Source organism: Leopardus geoffroyi, chromosome B3 (assembly GCF_018350155.1).
Source record: "Leopardus geoffroyi isolate Oge1 chromosome B3, O.geoffroyi_Oge1_pat1.0, whole genome shotgun sequence".
NCBI classification, from domain to species: domain Eukaryota; kingdom Metazoa; phylum Chordata; class Mammalia; order Carnivora; family Felidae; genus Leopardus; species Leopardus geoffroyi.
Window position 1 is genome coordinate 81,293,817 of NC_059337.1, and position 6,000 is coordinate 81,299,816.

Consider the following 6,000-nt stretch of genomic DNA (forward strand, 5'->3'; position numbering starts at 1 on the left):
TTTTTTGGCCCCAGCTGGGAATGTTGTGAAACTAGTATTCTATAGAACACAATCTTTGAAACACTAATCATTAAATACTATAAAGCAAGAAATTTAATTATTCCTTTGTGTTCATACTATGATAGGATTTTTATTAGAAAACTATATAACAAGTCAATGTCACACCTACTTAAAAGTGGCCATTTCTTTTTTTTTTTTTTTTTAATGTTTATGTATTTATTTTGAGAGAGAAAAAGAGAGAGTGCTAGCTGGGTGGTGGCAGGAAAAGAGGGAGAGAGAGAATCCCAAGCAGGCTTGAGCTGTCAGCACAGAGCATGATTCAGGACTCTACCTCACGAACTGCGAGATCATGAGCTGAGCCAAAATCAAGTCGGACGCTTAACTGACTGAGTCACCCAGGCACCCCAAGTGGCCATATCTGATTAATATTTTGAAGTATCTAACATTACATATCCTAAATATAAATAGACTCTTCTCTTATCTACTTCTGGATTATGAATAAAGGGAGAAAAGATACTTTTAATTAACCTAGTATATTAATTCACATAAAAATGTATGTTACTCATATTTATAATTAAGTTTCACATCACACTCCTTCCAAGCTGAAGATGGTTTGCTGCACCATGAATTTTTTTTTTTTTTTTTTTTTTTTTTTGGAATTCTGAATACAAATTCTCATAAAAACTTAATCCATGTTTCTTGCCATATCACAAAAGACTAACTTGTAACATGCCCATTCACAGCACTATCTTATTTTAATATATAATGAAAATACATCAAGCATAGCAAGATTCCAAGAGTGTTTCCTGCAAACTGGCTAGGAATGAGGAGAATGCTGCTATTGCTGCATACTACAGGCCAACAAGAATGGCAGATACATGCAGCTCCAGGAACCAATGGAGAACACATCCCATGAAATAGAGAAGTTAGGATGACAGAGGAAAGACACAGGAGTTACAGGGAATGTATAAACTGGCATAAGGGGTGCCACAAGTGGGGATGAGGCATACTTTGTTTTCCTCCTCTATTTTTCTGAAGTGCTGCAGATTACTACTGTTCGGGATGAGAACAACGACAGAAACTGAATTCAGTGAGGGAGATTGCCAACGGGGGCCTTACTGAAGAAGTACTGCTGGCTCTGGCAACTCTGCCTCCAGATTACAAAAGAGAAACCCTTAAAGGATAAAGGAAGTATTGTGGGGGAGGGAGGGGGGAACTGAGCAGGAGGGACCAACGCTAAGACAGTGAATGGAAAAGGAACTAACATTTTTTGACAATTTACTTACTAGAAACTTTTAATCCTCATAACACTGAAACTTAGATATTATTATCCTCATTTTACAGATGGTGGTAACAAGAAATGTGTCCAAGGTCAAGACGTTATTTAAGTGGAATAAGATAATGCCTACACCTGTCTGATTTCCGTGTCCATGTTCCTTCAACTACTTCATACAGCCGCTGCATAAAGTCTCTCTAATCGCTGACAGTTACTGACAGTTACTGCCATACCAACTCAAGCATCTAATCATTACAACTTTGTTGCTCTTTTTTATCACTTCTTTCTCCTCTTACGTCTTTAGTACTTTGAGGCTTTATGTTAAAGTGTGAGGTCTTCTAGAGACATCAACCTTAAAAGGGCTCTTCTCATCTAGATGTAAATCAAGAAGTACCAACAGTGTTAGTTTAGTCTTTGGATATTCTTGACAATTTTTATCACTTTGTTCCACAGACCAACTCTTCCATCTCCCCCTGGGAAGACAGATTCCATTCTGGACACTGAGGAGTGACACATGGTAGATTTTAAGGTACAAAACTTATTCTTATCTCCCACCTCACTCATCTGAAAATAACTATCTAAACAATCCCACTACATGGTACCTCACTGAGACTCCAGTAACAAGAAAACAAAGTTTTGTGTGTATGTGTGTGTGTGTTTAAAGGATATACAGTAAATAATTGTTTCAAAGATCATGAACTTTACTGACCAAAGTCTCTTGGTCCCTCACAGCTTATTCATTTCAGTTTAGACATGACTTATCTGGATTCTAGCTAGGCTGGAAGAGAGCACCATATTAAAAGTAAAGAAGCAAAGTCATTGAGACCAGGAAGAAGTCAAAACAGACTGCTAACAGTGATGGAAGTGACCAAAATACTATTTGATAAAGTACAGACATTTTAAAAAGCAGGGCAACACGAGACTACTAAGTACAAGAGCAAAGTGCGTGCAAGATGCCATTCATTATTTCTCTAGCTCAGTTGAGGCCAGGAATCCTTGACCAATTTTCCAAATAACCCTATCCTTGTATTTACTGCTCATGCAATCCGTCACCTAGGACTTCTTGGGTTTAGCCATTAGACCCTGCCTGCCTTAGAGTCCCCTGTTTCCCCTCTGCAAACTGTGGCTCTCACATCAAAGTTAGCATTCACAGAATCACCCTTAATCCACACTATGGTCTGATACCTTGGCGTTTCCTCATGGCTCCCCACTTCTAATTCACAACATAGCTTATAGAATACCCAGCCTAGAATTTAGCTACATTTCAGAACTTCTTGGAGCCTTACTGGAGGGATTTTATTGGCAGACACTGCTTCTTACCCCATGCCAGATGCTCAGCTAAGCTCTTAACTTTACAAGTACATCTCCCTGGAACAACTCCATTATTACTCTGCCTTCTGACTGCTATCCTCATGGCCCCACCCAAGTAATATAGTGAACATACTAGTACCTCTAACTCCCCAAGACAGTCTGGGGCAGCACTCCATCAATCAAACTCACTGATATTTGTGCAGCAAAAGATAAAACATACCCACACAAGGTGGGATTAAATAATGACTGTATTTAATAATGTTAAATACAAAGTAATGTTATATTTTGCTGCCACATGAGTTAAGAAAAAAACTTTCCAGAGCCTTTTAGACACATTAAGATTTTGTACATGTATGTTTTTCTTTCTTTTTTTTTTTTCAGATCTCCTAAAATATTTCAAATAATTTTGTTTCTGCTGTTTCATAGGTAATCAACTTTCTGATAATTTTACTTAAATAAAAAATGTAGTGGAAAAGTGAGGAATATTTTGCATATATACACAAAAACATGCATATATTCATCATATAGATACCTACAAACACAACAGAAAAGGATATAAATAGATGCTGTTGTATATTTACCCAAAAAGAAGCATTATCTGGGCAGTAAGTACAACTATGTTACTGAAAAAGTACACACATAAAACATTTTATTTATTGAAATTAGAGCCATACTACAGTTTTAAGATTAGTGAAAGTGTATGCTCAGCTTCAAATATTTAGAATTATCACCCTGTAGAAGTTTTCCCTCCTTCCTGTCACATACGTGGCTCCAATTTCTGAGGCAGGTATCATAAACATAGGGCTTTAATAATGCTACCTTATGCTACTTTTCTAGAAATAATTCTTTTGTTACTATTTTTAAAAAAGAGGAGGGGACCCCTGGCTGGCTCAGTGGGTGGAGCAGATGACTCTTGATCTTGGGATTTTAAATTTGAGCTCCACAAATTGAAATTACTTAAAAATAAAATCTTAAAAAAAAAAAAAAAAAAAGCCCAAGCATTCATGACTCATGATAGATGATCCTAAAAAGCATTGTTTTGTTTTGAAATGCAGAGATCATTAAATTAGTTTTCCAGGATTTAGAATAAAAGAATTTTAGAATAGTAAGAGGCCTAAACAAATCCAGTTTAATCTTTATTCAAAAGATAATTAAGAAACGCTCATAAAAGTTATAAATGGTCTCAATCCCCTTTCTGAAGTAAAGCGGGATGGAAAACAGATACACTGCTTAAAATAAAAGTCCTTAAATTTTTTCCTTTGAGAATGTACTCATTATTTGCATAATTTTTAAAAATGTTAAGGTACTCTGGAGTATTTCCTGTCATTAAAGGCAGATGCAATGATACACAAAGAGAAAGGAAGAGAAAAGTGACCTAAGACCCACAAATTGTAGTGGAGGAGCTTAACCTAAATTCAGGTATCCTTTCAGGTCAGAAGTCTTTTCCTATATTATAGTTAACTATATAAAATAACTGCATTCTAAGACAAATCCAACCTCCCATACTTTTTTCCAAAGGTCACTGTTCCTATGTTATAAACCCTGCCTGCTTCCCCATTAAAGAAAAGAAAATCGATGGCATTAAAATGTGTCTTACATCTAAAATCACTTTGTCAAAGAAACGCTTTCTAAAACATTTAGAAAATGAAACAAGATAATTCTTCTCTCCCCACCCACCTAATGCTCAGCTCTAAGTAGATTTCTGCTCTCCTTGCACTTTAACCTCGCTTATCTTCCCCCAAAGTCCTGAACAGAACTTGTGGGCACATCTCCCCTCCCCCCCCCCCGCCCCCCCTTCAGCGTCTCCTCCAGGCTGTGAGTTCCTGCAGGGTGCCAAGCCTACACATAAAAGATGCTGAATATCTGAATAAATGAACGTACATAAAAATAAGGTATAATTATGATCTTTAATGAAGGAGCTCCGATCACTGGACTCCTATTACAGGACTTGAAAGTTACGAAAATCATCTCAACAGCCAGAGGTACATTTATCGTCATTAGTCAGCACCGTCAAGTACTTAATGAAGTTTCTAAACACTTTGTAATCACTTGAAATGACGTTTAGCGGGCCGAAGAGTACGGTAAGAAGAAACGTCTCCTCACACGATACAAATGCTACCCCAGCAAAGACAGTCTTTCCTTGCGAGAAGGACTGGAAAAAGTTCTCGCGTAGAAGGGGATCCCTCTCGACTACGCTTCTGGAAACCCGCCTTGAGGGTGAGGCGCGGGTGCTCGGAGGACCTCGCCCAAAGCCGGGCTTGGGGCCCCGCTGCTGACCGACCTGGGGCGCAGCGGGCGCGCCACTTGGGCGGGTCCGGCCCAGCGGGCTCCGACCTTCCGACCTTCCCCGCACGCCCGGAGTCTCGGGCTCCCGCCGGCGGGCAGAGTCCACGCCTACCTGTTGTGCTCGGATAAAACCAGACTTTCCCAGAGCCGGGGGAGAGGACGGACCGCACTGGCCATTCAGCCGTCCTGGCGCCCCACTCCAGTCCCTCCTCGGCGGGCTCCGGCCCCCGTCAGCCACGACACCGAATCCCCCCACCCATGCCCACGCCCAGGGTCCCGGCTTCCGTCACCACTTGGCAGCCGCGACCACCCCGGGGACCCCCAAGCCTCTCAACTCCCAGTGCAGGCCCGGGTGTGATATCCCTCCCAGTGGGCAGGCAGCCCGGGCACCGCCCCCTCGCGCCCGCAGCGCCTCCACTCGCAGAATCCCGGACAGCTCACCTTCGGGGCTCCCCCACGACTCAGCGCCCGTCCCAGTCCTGCCACGTTACCGGCTCCACAGCGCAGCAGGACAGCGCCGGGACTTGCCGGCGGCGGCGACTGCGAGACAGTGCGGCGGGACGGGCGCGCGCGGGGCGGAGCCGGAAAGCTCGGATCCGCGAGCGCGGCCGGAGCCAGCGATTGGGAGCGCGCCCTGCGCCGCGCCGCTGATCCTAGGCCCCATCAGCCGACTGCCGAGCCATCGAACGCCCACTTTGGCAAGCGTGACTGCTCCACCGCCGAAAGAGCGATGGGGAGGCGGGGTGGGTGCTGCCCAAGTTGAGGCCAGGGCAGTAGCTTTGCAGTCGGGAGATTTGGGCCACAAGTATTTTTGTCTGTTGTTATCGCCAGCCACAATCCCTAAGGGCGGCACTGGGGCATCTGAAGGCTAAGACACAACTGGAGCCTGCAGAAATTCAGGAAGGGGAGTACTGTGGGTGTGGATGGTGTTGTGTTAGACATGGAAGAGACCTTACAGAGCCTTGTAGTCCTACTCCTGCTTTTATAGCCTGAGACTCTGGGGCCTGACAAAGCGTCTTACTCAAGGTCACAACCCGAGTCAGTGGCGGAATTGGGACTGACAGCCACTTGGCTCCAAGTCAAGTGCGGTTTTTCCAGTATACTCAGCGTTTTGAACATAATTTTCA

General features: G+C 43.0%; 1 protein-coding gene across 11 annotated transcripts in view; it reads right to left on the bottom strand.

Moving 5' to 3' along the window:
- The window catches only part of HEATR5A (HEAT repeat containing 5A), a 120,730-nt gene extending 115,303 nt beyond the window's left edge, over positions 1 to 5,427 (bottom strand). For 7 of the 11 annotated variants that reach the window (XM_045450632.1, XM_045450629.1, XM_045450626.1 and 4 more), the window contains exon 1: positions 5,315 to 5,424. The gene's annotated coding sequence lies outside the window, so the exon portion shown is untranslated. Of the gene's footprint in view, positions 1 to 4,985; positions 5,099 to 5,314 lie in introns of those variants that run through there. The other 4 variants (XM_045450630.1, XM_045450627.1, XM_045450622.1 and 1 more) reach the window with 2 other exon arrangements.
- Between the last annotated feature and the right edge of the window lie 573 nt (positions 5,428 to 6,000).